At 38.2% G+C, this 17,484-nt stretch overlaps 1 protein-coding gene across 2 annotated transcripts in view; it reads right to left on the bottom strand.

Annotated features, from left to right (window-relative positions):
- ankrd50 (ankyrin repeat domain 50) overlaps window positions 1–17,484 on the bottom strand; it is a 45,086-nt gene that overhangs the window by 11,478 nt on the left and 16,124 nt on the right. The window lies entirely within an intron of this gene.

The raw sequence follows: 17,484 nt of genomic DNA, 5'->3' as shown, positions 1-17,484 counted from the left end.
GACATAACTGGTTTTGTAGAGATATGTAAACTGTGATGTCAATACCCTCAGGTAGAAATTCACTCTAGTATGGCCTCATTGGGTTGAGAGCATGCCATCTTGGGAGTTGCAAGACATTTGCTACTTGATTAATTACACATTTACTAAATAACTAATTCACCAAAAACATATTGGCAAATGTATGTATTCAGACAGAATAACCCCAGAAGTTATTTAAAAATCTATGTTATATATATATATATATATATATATATATATATATATATATATATATATATATATATATATATATATAATTTTACACTCCAGTATTATTCAATAATATATATTGTGTGATAAAGAACAAAAACAACAGCCATTAGGGACTGCACTGCAGATTATTAGAAGGCTGTACAGTAAATGTACAGATGAGCTTCAATATTTTTTCAATCAAAATCATGCTGACTAAAGTATTCCTACAGGCTTCTGCAGGATGCACCTCTTGTGTCCTGGTGGATTGCATCCCATTTACCGAGCCTCTATATCAAAACCAGCTGCTGTACACTATAAAACTGGAAATGCACCATCAGAGACCAGGGCTAATCTTTGACATGCACAAAAGAGAATTCTGCATTTCTTGTTTTAATTAATCTTCCACGTGATAAAGGGGCCTGTGGTTTTTCTACACGGTGTAGCATAATATTCTACTCTCTTCTTTTCTACCCACAGCAACATGATAGCCACATCCGTGACTGGTGTTTTATTTCAGCCACAATCCAAAGCACAAGACGAATGACATAAAAAGCAACAATAAACTTCTTAACTGGAGTTCTTAACTGGAGTTAAGTGCAGACATAAATATTGTCTTGCCGGCTTTCTTGTGTTTAAAAATATTAAAAGGTTATATAACAAGATTATATTTTTCTGTAACTTCCAAATGGATAAAAATAAGCCCTCAACCAGATTTATCTATGCAAGCAACCTACTCTTCAGGAGTATCAGGGCTCCAAACTGGCAAACGGCCAAAATGGCCTTCAGTTCAATACATCTGTAGAGGGCACCAAGGCCACTTAAGTCAAGGTCAAAGTGTAGGATAATGTCTAATTTTGCTTAGGATTCATATATAAAGCCTGCGAGGACATAGCTCCATGCGCTGAAGCCAAGCACTTTTTATTTTTTGGCAATTTGAAAGACACACAAAGTGTTCACCGCTGGGATTAAGCCGGAGTGAAGGCTACCAGACCTCAGATGGAATTCTGAGCAAACCGCATTACTCATGGAATAATGAGGAAAACCTTTGTATTTATTAGCAACAGAAACTAGTGCTGCATAAAATCATGAACAAAACAAACAGAAAAACTTCAAAGGTTTTAAAAAAAAATGCTAATAGCAATAGAACACTTTGCCATCTGGTAAGGCCCTTCTCGTTATGTTAACTGCCCTCGCCTTGGGACATTTAACAACACGAGGTGGGCCTTACCAGATGGGTTCTATTGCTTAAATAAAACTATGTGGTGGGGCTGCCCACGCCAGAAATCCATGTGCTTGAAAGGGTCATGTTTGTTGTTGTTTTTTTCCCACCAATGTGACTTAACCACCAAATCACGTAATCATGATATTGTTTGGATCGAAACCCTTTCTAATATGGGCGTCTCGTCTCTAGTTGCTGTAGCTGAAAGAGCACTGCGGCCATAATGACCGTGAATAGAGGGGCATTGCAGCAATTCAGAAGGGCACCCACGGCAATAACCACATGGCTGCTGTTAATTTCAAACCTTGGAGTATTATTTACACACCCAAGAACCCCGTACTATAAAATTGCATTGTTTAGGCAATTTGTTGAAACATTGAAATAAAACCAATATTTACTGCCAACTAAAACCTATATTTAGACCATATTAAAAGCACACTGGTTACTGGAATAAAGTCTGGGACAGATACATTCACCCAAAGAACATAATGAGAAAATAGCATCTCCTGTGATTTAAAAAAAAATATATATATATATAAGGATGAAGAATCATGAATTATGAAACAACCATGATCACCCCTAACTGGCAACATGTACTTTTTCAATCAAACTTTTAGCAGAGCTCTAGTTAAATGTGGTATTACTATTTTTTTAGTAGTGTATGCCAAACCACAAACTGCCAACCGATTATAGTTTACATTTAACCCAGTATTGCAAATAATGTTTAGATCCTTATGAGAAATATACAGCGTGGTCAATTTCCTTAAAAAATAAAAAAAATACAATTATGATTTTAACTGCCTTTACAGTAATGCTACAACTTAGTGAACCACATGATGTATGCATTTAATGTATAAAAATGAATACAGTACATGTTCGTTTAGTTTTTTGTAACAGCTCATATTCAATTACATTATAAAAACCCTTTTATACTATATAGTAGACGTAGCATTTGTTTATATATGAAGACTTTCAAAGCTGTCTAGCAGGGAATTAAAAGTATGCTAAGCAGAAAGTATATAAAAAAAAAAAAGATCCTCTCTGAACTCATATAATATTACAGCAACAGACTAGCTGGAACAATTTTTAAAAGCCGACAGTCAAGCCCAGACTTGTCCAATGCTGCCTTTTAAATATCAACTTCAGAATCTTAAGGCCAGGAAAGTAGCTCCAGTAAGTCTTGATCTGCTTCACACAAACGTATATGTACAGTAGCATAATGTTACAAAGAAATAAATATCTAACTGCCCAAGTGGTTTTCACACACAAGTAGCCTAAATAACCATCATCATTTTAATTTGCCCTGATAAAGCCTTCCTTGCAGCAAAACATCTGCTTCAGATTACTACTCGACAGGGGCTGTGTGTCATTTCTAATGTGTATTATAAATCTTTTAATAAAAGAAAGCAAACTATTTTATTAACTTTATACCACTGAAAATGGGCTAAAATTATATAGAAGCTGCTTTAATGCTGGATAATGATTGTTCCAGTGGGATATCAGTCCTGTTAACAAAACATTCACTGCAGTCCTGACCAGACTGCAAACATGTCCGACTATTAGTTACAATAAATTTATGAAAATTATTTTTGTGAAACTACACTTTTTGTGCCTCCTGGGGATATGCTGGCCCTCTGGTACACCAAGAGCAAATTAGCTTAAAGATCTATATTTAATCTGCTTTACAGCACACACCTGTGAACACAGACTATGGCTGTAAACAGTTCACTTTATTTCATGCTGCCTACTATATTTGTCAGTATGATGCGCACCTCTATCATACTGCACAGCTGCTTCAAGGAATACCTCATTGCACAGTTTTTTTTTTTTTTTTTTTTTAAAACAGCTGCCGTTGTAGGTTTTTGTATTATAGGAATTTTCCCCCTTTTAAGTAAAATCAGGCTTATGAAAAAGATGAAAAATGCATTTTTCATCTTGTTATTCCCTCTTTGACAAACCTCGCCTCACTGGCCAAGGCAGGGGCACTACTGTTAATTCTAATTCTGTGCTCGCTTCCTCAGTTCTTTCTTTGCCAGCCTTTTCTTCATTTGAGCATCTCGCCATCAAGCTCCCCTGTCCCATGTCCCTCACCCTTGCTGTTATCTACCATCCACCTAAGAATAACTTTGCTTTTATTGCCAAGTTTTCAGAATTCCTCTCCCTCATCTGCACTTCTACTGACAAAATCCTACTCCTAGGTGACTTCAACATTCATGTTGACTTGCCTTCCTCCCCCCTAGTGACCGACTTCAACACGCTTCTAGACTGTCTTGGACTCTCTCAATCTGTCAACGTCCCCACTCACACCAGAGGACACACCCTGGATCTGCTCATCACCAGGGGTCTTGATATCTCCAATCTCTCTGTCTCAGATATCTCTCTCTCTCTGACCATTTCTTAATCACTGCTAATATTAATCTTCCTGCTCCTTCCTCCGCTACTGATACTGTTATCATCTTCCGTCTAAAGAATCTGCTGAATCCTCTGAAACTCTCAGAATGTGTCTCTTCATCCCCTCTAACTGGTACTCTCCCATCCTCAGTTGATGATGCGATGACCCTCTACACGCCACTCTTACTCATATCATTGTAACTGTTGCCCAGCTTACTACAAGAACTGTCAAGAAAGATCAAAACTGTCCATGGTACACCCTCGAACTTCGACTGCTTAAGTCTGCCTGCCGCAAGCCTGAGTGCAAGTGGAGGTCATCTGGACTAACGGTTCACAGGGAGATCTGGACCATCTCGGTAGCTACAGGCATGTGCTCGCTGCTGCCAGGGTGAAGTACTTCTCTGAAATCATAACTATGGGACACAGTAAACCCAATGTTCTCAAAGACCATTGATCAAATCCTACATCCAGCCATCAACAGATCCATCTCTCGTTCATCCTCCTCTATTACCTGTCATGATTTCTCCTCTTTCTTTCTGAACAAAATTGACATCTATTCTCCTGCCACAAACCCAGTTTACTACTTGACCACCTTGACTCTCCTCCGGTTGCCCCTCCTGTCCTCTCCTCTCTCCATTGCTGATGTCTCCGGCTTACTGTTGAAATCAACTACTGCCACGTGCCCACTGGACCCCTGGCCAACTAACCTTGTCCGTCTCTGTGCTTCTGATCTTGCTTCTTCCAATATGCATACTCTCAACCTGTCCCTGGACTCTGGCTCGGTTCCTTAAGCTCGGTGCCCTTAAGCTTGCCCGAGTTACGCCAGTACTCAAAAAACCCTCCTTCGACCCAGCTGACTTATCTAATTTCCATCCCATCTCCAATCTCCCTTTTCTCTCAAAAACTCTCAAAAGGGCTGTAGCCAGTCAGCTAATGAAACATCTCACGGATAACAATCTGCTCGAATCTCTACAGTCTGGCTTGCGGCCAGTACTGAAACTGCTCTGCTCTAGATTATGAATAATCTCCTGCTTAATGCTGATGCTGGTGCTCCCTCTGTGCTTGTCCTCCTTGACCTAAGAGCCGCTTTTGACACCATAGATCATGGCATTCTTCTTGACCGCCTTCAGATGTATGCTGGGATCTCTGGAACCTGTCTCTCCTGGATGTTCTCTTACCTATCTGGATGCATTGCAGTCTGTTGTCTATGCTGGATGCAGTGGTGTCACAAACCCAGTCACTTGTGGTGTCCCCCAAGGATCTGTTCTTGGGCCCCCTTCTCTTCAATATCTACAGTCCCTTGGGTCACCTCATCCATCAACACAGCCTCATGTTTCACTCCTATGCTGACACCCAGCTCTACTTAAAACTTGACCCTGGAAGCCCTTCTGCTATGGTCCGGCTCTCGGTTTGCATTCAAGACATCGAGGCCTGGATGTCTGCTAATTTTCTTCATCTGAACACTACCATATCTGAAATCCTTCTAGTAGGATCTAAAACGGCACGCACCATAAACCGACTACAGCTAGTTCAGAATGCCACTGCCAGGATCCTTACCAGATGTAAAAAATGTGAACACATCACCCCCCGTCTTGACCAGCTGCACTGGCAACCTGTAAAGTTCAGTATACTGAGTTTCTACAATCCTTAAAGATAGCGGCCAAGAATCACAAACGAGATTGATTGATTGATTTTTTTAAAGCCTTGCAAGTCAATGGCAGGTCAACAGTAACAAACACCTACATTTACAATTTCGAAAGGTGTGATTTTGAATAACACCAAGGGTTGATTAAAGAGCAAAGTGCTGGAATTTCAAGCATAAGAGGGGGAGAAGATTAAATAGTAAAAATGATTTCCCTATATTATCTAGACGTGCGAGCTGTTATCACATTTGTGTTAACATTCATCTTAAAGCACCCTTAAGCGCCTCTGAAAAAGTTGATTAAATCCCTTCCCCTCCCAACGGACGCAGAAAAGGTTTTTCAAAAGAACCAGGCTTGATAAACAGGAAATACAAACAATAATGTACCAAGATGCTGTATATTGGTCTACAGAAACATACAGGCCTATAAAGCCCTTCCACAGTGCTGAGTTTTTGGCAAGTCTTGCCATCTTTGTCCAAAGCATTTTTTTTTTCAAAAATATCAACTTCCTGTCCTCCATATCCTGGTAAGTTTAAAGCAGTTCAGGGCTTCTGCAGCCTCTTTTAAAAAAATGCCCCAGAAAGAAAAGGTTATGACTTGTCATTAACCACAGAGGAGTGCATATTCTTTCAGCATTTTGTCTAAAGGAGTTATGGGGTGCTATCCCTGAAGAAGCCCATTAACCCTTTGCGGTCCTATGTCGGACCTGGTCCGACATTGCAATTATTCCTATGTGGTCCAATGTCGGACCCTGTCCGACATCATCAAAAAAACGGGTTTCTAGTCGTTTTTTCTCACCGGAAAAAGCCGAGAAAACCATTCAATGGCCGAGTGGGAGCGACAGGAGCCGAGACAAGCCGAATATATATATATATATATATATATATATATATATATATATATATATATATATATGGCATATCTCATGAATAGTCATACTTGCCCCTGGGATCAGATAGGGGCGGCAATAAGGAAACAAGCTGGCTGTGACTGCATCAGCGCTCAGACAATATCATGGACATTTGCAGAGCTTTTTTCAGATGTTATGCTATTATTATTATTATTATTATTATTTGTTTATTTAGCAGACGCCTTTATCCAAGGCGACTTACAGAGACTAGGGTGTGTGAACTATGCATCAGCTGCAGAGTCACTTACAATTACGTCTCACCCGAAAGACGGAGCACAAGGAGGTTAAGTGACTTGCTCAGGGTCACACAATGAGTCAGTGGCTGAGGTAGGATTTGAACCAGGGACCTCCTGGTTATAAGGCTGTTTCTTTAACCACTGGACCACACTGCCTAAAATAATGACTTGGATCGCATTATTGAGGCATTTGGTGATAAAACGAGTGATCAGGAGATGATTGATCGGTATGTAAGACTATTATTATTATTATTATTATTATTATTATTATTTATTTATTAGTATATGTGAAAGCTATAGCGAACGAAAGGGTGGGGCGGGGCGGGGCGGGGCTGGAGATGCCCAGTGAGTGCTTTGTTGATATGCAGGGCCTTTTGAACCCACTTGACTGTGGAAAAAAATGCTTTTAAACAGCACGTCTAAAATTAACTGCGCATGTGAAAATAAATTGGACCTGACGCGCCTGACACGCACTTAATAAATGGACTGCAGAGGGTTAAAGATAAAACTCACGTAGTCAAGCATTCGGCAAGTGTCTTATCAGTGTACATAATCTTAGCATGTATGATTAAGTGTTTTTGAATTAATGAATGAAGAGCAGAGGAGAAAGCCAACAATCACTTTCTTATTTGAACACATCTTTCCAAAACACTGGCTCCATTAGTCAAGTTAAGCAATCTTACAGGACTCAAAAGTCACCTTTATGTAAATCACCTTTAAATCAGGAGTGGAACTATCAGATTTTAATCAACTGGCACCAGTAATGTCTCCTGAGACTATTCTGAAAGATCTCCAAATCAGAACACTCAAGTGCTACTTAAGTGCAAAAAAAAAAAAAAAAATCATATATTTCACATGAAATGATCTAAATCCAGCCCAGAACTCTCTCACTAGTAATAAATCAAATGTCAAAACATTGTACAGGGGCACATTAATACCCCCAACATAGAACAAAAAAAAAAGAAACCCTGCAGCTGACAGATGGAAAAATAAAAATAAATAAACAAACAGTCTGAACCCATTTATTGCAGTATTTATGTTGTCAGTAAGCCAGACTTTTAAACTCTCTGCAAGTCTGTGTGTTTGCCAAAAACAGGAGATGGAAATGTCAGGAATGTTTTGACCTTTGCCAACCACCTACAGTTTTAAGTGGTATATAGCCATCTATAGACAAAGATTAGTTCAAAATCCTGGTTTAAGGCAGACAGCCTTAATTCAAGTATGCTTTTTTTATTGTATTTTATTGCAACAATAAATTCTCTTCGAAGTTGTTTATAAGTCATTTATAGACTTACTGAACGGCCTCTAATGCAAACGTAGCTTACAGTCAGTAAAGTGTATAACAGTAATAAAACCTTGTACAGTAGTCTGTCGCTTATACAACTGCGGTGGCACCAGAGAAAGGGCGGATATGTAAAAAGTCGGAGAAATGACTCCTGTTTTAAATATCATTATACACACCTGTAACACTTACTATATTCTCACAATTACTGTAAAAAAAAAAACGTTGTGTAAGTATTTTCTAGGCAATTTTGCGGGGCTCTTAAAAGGCGACAGGGAGGGGGGGGGGGGGGGGGGTGGAGGGGAGTATGCGTCGGTGTGTGTAATATTAAACTACGGTACTAATGCCACAATGGGATTACTACAACCATGGTTATTATTCCTGAAATATGGTTACAAACTTAACTGTCAACCCCATTATTTTTTCAGGATATACAGCATAAAGGTCATGTTGCTAGACAGAAACACAAAACCACTGTTCTAAATTAAAAGTTTAAATTTCTTCCTCTCAATATCCTTAGTCATTTTGAATGTTAAACACAAGCTTTAAGACTCATGACTGACCTCCTCTCCACCCAGATGCGTGCGTACGTACAGAAAAAAAAAATAGTGGTTAAAGTTATCAGTCTTCAGAATATGAAAACGTCACAGCTATACTGCTTCACTGTTAACACAACAGCTATCAGTGAATTTCCGTATTCCCACCCGCCAAGCCACTGATTTGTCAACATTCAGACTGAACCCGCCCCTGGTATTCGTCGCAAACAGCTATTGGTTAGAAAGACGAGTAAACTTATCAAGTCTTCTGTTTGTTGTAACTGCAGTGTTATAATAATGCAGGTGACTCTGAGACTGGATAAAGTAGGACAGTCAGACAAAAAAAACAAAAATGCTACACAACAGGTTTGAAATTGAATTTGCCGAAATGCATGGCAATCGCAATGCTAAAAAAACAGTAGGTGACTGGAGACGAAACAAAGACAAACTTAAAATGGCGAAGAAAAACGAGCTGATAGAGGAGGAACGTGTTTATGACCCGATGTAGTAAACACTTTTTATTAGGGTCCTCCCCTAAATCCCTTGTTTAGAAAGATAGAGGGTATTAATGCTTGTGACAGAGTAGCCATCTGCTGCCTGGGTGCGTGCATTTGCTGCTGAGTGCCAGGCAGGAGATCGAGACAGAGGCTGAAGTTGAAGTTGATATACCACGCAGACAAACAGGATTTATTTACATATCAAGTCAAGAGACTGAACAGCTCACGTGACACTGCCAGCAATGATAGAGTGCACAGAGCACATACAACAGTGTATAAAAACTTTGGTAGGATCTACAATCTCTGAACTAATCTTTTCTCTGTTCAATAATAAACCAACGTTGCTGAATAAATGGTTAGGGAGGATATGTGACGGGTGGACACACGACAGATTACTGTATTACTTTGTAATACAAAATAACATAGGCTTCAGTGGTGTGAAGTTTAAACACAAGTTTTACTACGAGTTTGATTAGCCCCAGTGTTGGTAGCAAGCTCAGGTGTCTTATTAAAACTCACAGCAACACCAGGGATGGATCAAACTGCTATTGAACCTGCACTTATACACACACAACAGAGTATATTATTTAATTGCACAAGATGTGGGAGTAGAAAATTAAGCTCCTTATTGCAATGCAGGCTACAGTTCACATGGGAATATTTTTAAGAAAAAACAAAAAAAAAACAACTGGAGTATTTAGTGTCGGGACAAATATCTGAATATTCAAACAAATATTTTTTGACATATATTTGGATACAAAAATCAGATGCTTGTATTCTCTAGAAATTACAAAAATACTTTGCACTTATTTACGCCTCACCAGAAGTTGCGTGACAGTTTCAAAAATGGCAAATGAAAAAGCGCTCAATGTGAGATTACTATGTATTTAAAAAAAACAAAGGATCAACACAGCAGCTCTTGAGCCTCTATTAAAAGTTTTAGACAGCAAAAAGTAAAGAAACTAGATTATCTGCGAGCATGCAGTGATCTCCGTGGAAGGCCATTCGGGTCAAAAACGCATTGTGCTGCTTTAGAGCGAGTCAGACTCTCGCTTAAACAGTGCCCAGCTTGCTGGAAATGTTGTGTAGTGATTTTTATACATATTCTGTAACGACTTTCTGTTATGTGGAATGTAATAAACGAGAACCAAAATGGTTAGTTTTTTCCCCTTCATTTTACCACGCCATTTTCATGTTTGTTTTATTTGAAGTGTTTAAAATTAAATTTCAGTTTTCATTTGCTTGTTCAGCTACAAAAAGGCACAAGTAAACCTCATGTTATTACTTTATGAAAACATGTCTATGGACACCGTTTACTGCAAAAAAACAGCAATGGCAAGGAATGAAAAAAGTACAAAATAAATAAAATGTGGTGTCAACTTTATGTACTATTTATTTCAGGAATAAACAAAACAGCGTTTAACTTGAACTGCTATTCGGCACCCTTTGTTTTGTAGTTAATTCGCTGGGATAAAGTAAGGCCTACACAATGTATTCTTTACTCCTGGGATATTTTTCTACTTTACTGGGTTACATATTGTAAGGGTTTGCTCTAAAATAAAGGCACACACACAGGACCACGCCCCCCTCCCCTGGCTGCTCTGCTGTCTCTGCCTGTGCTCTGAGCAATATAATCACAATATTTAATGTTATTAGCTTTTGATGTCTCAGGGGCATTAGCTTTCACTGTCTTTAAGTACTGTATGCTGAGCATGTGACACGAAGCATATGAATCCCTTAATTTGGCCCTGAGTAAGTCAAACAACCCTGTACAAAGAAGTCAGACAAAGGCTGTCATTCCTGAACAGCCAAGACATAAGTTGCAGTAGGCAGGCTCATTAAGCACTATTCTTGAAAGACTATTGCAATACCTGAACCTTTTCAACAGGCAATTTGTCACCTGAAATGGCAAAATCCTTCCATTTGTAAAATAATAATAAAAACACGATATGTGAAAATAAAGACTGCACATGTTTCTATTAACATGTGAAAGCTTAACTTGAATAAGCTATGTCACTGAAATGCATTTGTATAAAACAACGCCCAAATTAAATTGACAAACAGTGTGTGTGGCAGGGTCACATTCCAGGAAAACATCTACTGTATAAAACTTGTCTTACAGCAATGCTGGCTTTCAGTTGCTAATAAATAACACATTTTGTTTTTCATCTTTTGAAAAGGTGTGGAGCAAAGTAGCAGGTTATTATAAGCTATTATATTGTGTTGCTTTAATAATAGTGGGGTCTTTGCCTATGCCCATTCTTTCAGCTGGAAAAAGCTGAGGCACAAAGAGGTAACATTCTTAGGTCAAGGCATTAAGTCAATGGATGACCTGTTATTTTAACTGATTACTGACTGCCTCTTAGAATTCTTTCTAAACCATTAGACTGTGCTGCCTCTCTTTTAGCCCAAGGCCCAGATCCTAAATTGGCAGTTTTTACTCTCTTGAAATCTGTTGTACTTGAAAAGCAAGTTTGATGACTGTTTCACTTTCTGCTGATGACAACAGTAAAACTGACTACACCCAAGTAGTTCAGAGTGAGCTCAGCATAGATCTGTGTAATCCTGCTCAAACATGATCCTGTAACTGCCAATCAAAATTTAAAACTAAATAAACCAATAAGTCATATGTAATGTGTGGATTTTTTTTTTCTTACTGGCCTTCAACACTATGGACTGGAGTTTAATAGGGCTTGGTTTTGAATTGATTTTCTTCTTACACTAAAGTTTGTATTTTATAATTGTTCCTTTTTGTCAGTGAAATATGTAGTTTTGTGTACGCAGCATTTTAACAGTTTAATTTAGAAAACTTTCTTAACTGCATTAGCACTTTCTTACTAAACTTAACCTCCTTACTGTACGAATGTCTGTGGGAATAATGTATCTTGGGCTGAAAATAGATTTTTCTAAAAACCATTTTAAGCAGTTTTTCTATTCAGGTTATTTTAACAATTCATATAAATTTCAAGATAAAAAACATTTATAACAATCATTAAATCAACCAAAATAAATACCTACCTATATATGGTAGGTATATGTGTGTGTGTGTGTGTGTGTGTGTGTGTGTGTGTGTGTGTGTGTAAGTATGTATGTATGATATATATATATATACACACACACACACACACACACACACACACATACATACACACACGTTTTCACATTTTGTTGGCACCTGAGCGTACTCCACGAAGCTTTCAATTTAGACTTTACATGTAGAATCTACACAAACTACTCCACACTGATAAAGTTAAAAAATGCATATAGAATATAAATAAGTAAGATTTACAGAGAAAAACAGATTAATCTCAGTTGCATAAGTATTCAACTCCTTTGCTACTGCAGCCCTAAATCAGCTCAGGTGCAAATGATTTGTTTGAAAGGTCACAAAATTAGTGAAATGGTTTCAGCCTGTGTGTACTCAAAGTGGTTTATCTTGTAGATAATTTCCCTCAGGTATATAAAGACTTTCAAGCTGCAACTCACATAGTGATCCAACAAAGCAACCATGAAGACCAAGGAGCTTTTGAAATAAGGGTACAAGAAAATTTCAAAAAGGCACTGATTATCCCTCTTAGCACAGTGAAGTCCATCATTAAGAAGTGGAAGATGCATCACACCACTCAGTCACTACCCAGATCAGGTCGCCCTCCCAAACTCAGCAGCCGGGCAAGCAGGAAACTGGTTCTGGATGTCGCTCTGAAGCCAACAATGACATTGAGAGATCTGCAAAGTTCTGTGTCTGGGAATCAGGGAGTCGGTGTCTGGGAGTCATGGGAGTCAGTGTTCGCACATCAACAATAAGCCGGTCCCTACACAAAGCTGGTTTGTATGGATGGGTGGCAAGAAAGAAGCCATTACTCAAAAAGCCTCATCTTAAAGCACGTATGGAGTTTGCAAAAAAGCATGTCGATGATACTGCAGACATGTGGAAAAAGGTTTTGTGGTCAGATGGACAAAAATTTAACTTTTCAGTCTAAATTTCAAGCGTTACGTCTGGCGCAAACCCAACACAACACATCACCCAAAGAACACCATCCCTACTGTGAAGCATGGTGGTGGCAGCATCATGTTATGGGGATGTTTCTCATCGGCAGGGACTGGGGCACTTGTCAGGATAAAAGGGAAATGAATGGAGCAGAGTACAGAGAAGTCCTTGAGGAAAACTTGCTGCCCTCTGCAAGAAAGCTGAAACTGGGACGAAGTTCACCTTTCAGCATGACAACGACCCAAAGCACACAGCCAAAGCTACACTGGAGTGGCTAAGGCAAATGTCCTTGAGTGGCCCAGTCAGAGCCCCGACATAAATCCAATCGAAAATTCGTGGCATGACTTGAAGATTGCTGTCCATCAACGCTCCCCAAGGAACTTGACAGAGCTTGAACAGTTTTGTAAAGAATAATGGTCAAACACTGCCAAATCTAGGTGTGCAAAGTTGGTAGAGACCTATCCCAACAGACTCACAGCTGTAATTGTTGCCAAAGGTGCTTCCACCAAGTATTAACTCAGGGGGGTGGAGACTTATCCAATTATGATCTTTCAGTTTTGTGTTTTTAATATATATTTTTTTCTCAATAAAAACTTTTTTCCCCTTAACAGTGTGGAGTATGGTGTGTAGATAAGTGGAAAAAAATCCTAATTTATATGCATGAAACTCTGAGACTTTCTATAGGCACTGTATATATATATTTCCAACCAAAGAAATAGTGTCTGTGCACTACAATGCTTAATTTTAACAGCAGTGCAGACCAAAATGAGGCAATGTCAATCAATTTATATATATATATATATATATATATATATATATATATATATATATATATATATATATATATATATATATATATATATATAGTCACAGCCATTAAAATATAAACATTGCTTCAAATCCATGTAAACTATGATGTACAGAATTGAGTTGTGTGACACATCCTTTATTATGTGAATAAAAAATAGCAATTATTAGACAACAGTGTACACTCAGTCTTGGCTTATTGCTTAAATATATCATTTGAAATACATCAATCCAGGAACAGGGTGTGAAACAGAACTTGGACTTAATAATACCATTAAAGTCCTTATGAATGAGTAAAAAATAGAAAAAAAAATACACAGACAGACGCCTCCACTATACCCCCATCTCCATGCATCCCCAGTAGGGGGCTAGCAATTAAGGGAACCTCGAGCAAGCCAAGCTGGAACACACATTTCATAATTAACTCCATGGCACAGAGCAGTAATTCTGCTCACAGCTCAAGCCCTGCCCCTCCATCTGGAATCATGCTAGTAGCATAATCATTTCACAGTTAGAACCTATAGATTTACGAGAGGTACTGCAAAATGCACTCTGAGGCAGAAACAGGCAATTTCTATAGGCTACTGATTTTCCATTTCGGGGGAATAGCAAATTCCATTTTTCAAAAATGACTGATAACGTATTTTTCCCACTTTTTATCACTATTTATTATTATTATTATTATTATTATTATTATTATTATTATTATTATTATTATTATTATTATTATTATTATCATCAGCAGACACCCTTATCCAGGGCGACTTACAGTCGTTAACAAAAATACATCAAACATGGCATATTATGATGCCATGTTTGATAATCATGGCATGATAATCAAACATGGCATTTCAACATAAATATAATGTTGATAGTTAAAATAAGCAAATTAGTAAGACACTTCAAACATGTCATAATCTTTATACACATCACTTGGATCAATGCTGGCATTAAAATAAGCAATAACAGTTCAGAAAACAAACGTCCAGAACTGTTGTGAGAATCATATGTACAGTCTTCTGCCGACACTGTAGTTCAGTCTACAAATGAAAATGTTTAGAAAAGACCTGTTTAGCTTATTGCTGGCATTACAATAACAATAAAAAAATATAGCTGCAAACAGATCATATGACATGACCGTATTTCACATGTGTCATAGTACCCCATTGGCCTCTACTAGTTTTTGTACTATATTCTACCATAGATTAATAGTATAATATATGCTGAAATTTGATTTGCCTGTGGCCGCCATGTACTTTTAACAAACTTCACAGACAATCTCCCGAGGTTAAGTATGCAAAGTTTAACTTCAATTGGCAAAACGGTTTCATAGATGTTTCAGTATTTTTGACAAATCCAATATTGAAACCAATGTGGTTGGATAGAGCCCATATGGTTTCCTATATATGTTCCTTAGTCACCATAACCATATCTGCACTCTGTAAGCAGTTATAAGCCAGTTTTGCATTTGTCCTTTAGGAAAAGTCAAAGGTGAATGGCAAGGGCATTTCTGGATTGAGCGCATATGGTTTCCTATATGTGTTCCATAGTAACCATGACCGTATCTGCATTCGGTAAAGAGTCATAAGCTAATTTTACATTTGACCTTAAGGAGAGGTCAAAGGTCACGATCAAGGCATTTTTTGAAGAGAGCACACATATGGATTCTATCTGTGTTCCGTAGTAGCCATGACCCTATCTACACTCTGTAAGGAGTTATACGCTAGTTTTACATCTGACCTTAAGTAAGGTCACAGGCAAGGTCATTTTTGGATAGAGCATATATGGGTTCTATCTGTGTTCCATAGTAACCATGACCCTATCTGCACTCTCTCAGGAGTTAAAAAGCTAGTTTTACATTTGACCTTAATGAGAGGTCAAAGGTCAAGATCAAGGTAATTTTTTTTTAATAGCACATACATTAATTCCCATAGGCCACCACTACTCTGTGAAGATTCATGAGTCTACAACATTTACCATAGCTGAAATTTGATTGGCTCGCGACAGCCATGGTTTTTTTTATGCAGCGACTTGCCTTGAACAAACTTGATAGACAACCTTGCCAAGGCTATGTATACAAAGTTTCGCTTCACTCAATAAATTGTTCAAAATTCTTGAAAATCCAATATGGCCGCCAAACCATGTGACCTATGACCGTTATTTTCATGCTGGCACAACTTCCCACTGGCCTCCCCCATCATGTGAAGTTTCGTGAGTTTTACAGACATTTCAAAATTTGGCGGAATAATAATAATAATCTTAATAACAGCAATAGGGTTCCACAGCAACTTCGTTCCTTGGACCCCTAAATAATAAACAGTTAAGTAACAATCCAGCAATGTCATGTGACAGTAATCCTATTTACTGTACTCCACAAATGAAGTTCACGTTTTACTGGCATTACAATAACCAGGATAAAATATGAAACACTTTTAAACTAGGCGTGTTGACTGACTCGTTGCTACACAGATTCACTGCTGTGTATCACCCGATAGCAATTTAAATAATGGCCCTTTTAATGTAAACGCATTTGTGTGTCTCCAGACAGACTGTCTTTATGAAACACATGCTGTGTAGTGTAGTAGTAACTACATCCTTTACACAGCAAAGAGATCAATTTCCTTTAAGGAGTGTATAGCTAGAAAAATAGCTTTGAGCTTGTTTCTTCATCAGATTATACATTTTAATTAAGAAACAGTTATGGTTTAACATTGCTAATTATAGCTTTATTAAATGCAGGTAGAGTGGAAAGAAATAAAGTAAACAATGACTAAATACACAAATAATTTAGCTTACTTACTTTGGGAAAGCCGCGCCTTGAGCGCAGTACCTTAGGTCTAAGTTTTTCAGCATAGAATACAGTGCTTTGAATTTTTTGCCATCTTTTTTGCTTTTCTTGTTCTCTAAATGTTTACAACTGGCAATATGATCTTAAACCACAGAAAACTCGAGTTGTGAGGTGAAAAAGACAACACTGCACAATTCCATTCCCAAAAGGCCTAATTTCGCAATTCCCGCTGCGATTGCGGAAAATCAGTAGCCCTATTTGTTACTGCGCATATCTGGCAAAGTCTCAAAATCTTGACTGCCAAGAGCAGACACAAATATTCCAATACATATACATTATCCAGAGTCCCTGTGGGGACCACCCAAACGTTTCCTCCGCAGAAGTTCCCACAAGCCCAGTACTATCCGGCACAGTGTTTAATATACATACTCCCTGTCTTGTCAAACTGGCTCAAAGCTTTCACAGAAACGAATTAACTGGCTCATGCTTTTCCAGGAACATACTGGATTAACTTTCCAATATCGAATGCTGAAAGTGCATCTTTAGTTTCCTGCAAAAGTAAGCAATGGCTCAAAAGTTTACAACTGTTCTTACATCATACTGTACATAATCTGCGAGACAGGTATGAGGGTTGAAATTATGAAAGAATAAGAAGAGTGAAAGTGAAAAATGTAACATGCAATCTCCTTTTGTAACAATATAAATGGCTGACTGCTTTATCAGTATTTCTAAGTTTGTGTTTTCCACCCATATTCATGAACTCTTCCATTGAGAAGTTCTGTGGCACAGGATCTGCCATCTGACCTCGGAGCTCAGTGTTTCCATGGAAACAGTAGCTGTACTTGGACAGGGATCACGCATCATTTTCACAGAATTTATTTTTTTTCATTTAAACTGGAGCAAAGATGTCTAAATGACAATTTCATAAACAGATTTATAGACAAAGAGAAGGAGAT

The sequence above is a fragment of the Acipenser ruthenus genome, chromosome 1 (genome assembly GCF_902713425.1).
Source record: "Acipenser ruthenus chromosome 1, fAciRut3.2 maternal haplotype, whole genome shotgun sequence".
In the NCBI taxonomy this organism is placed as follows: Eukaryota; Metazoa; Chordata; class Actinopteri; order Acipenseriformes; family Acipenseridae; genus Acipenser; species Acipenser ruthenus.
Note: the sequence above shows the minus strand (reverse complement) of the source record. Positions and strands in the feature narration are given on the sequence as shown.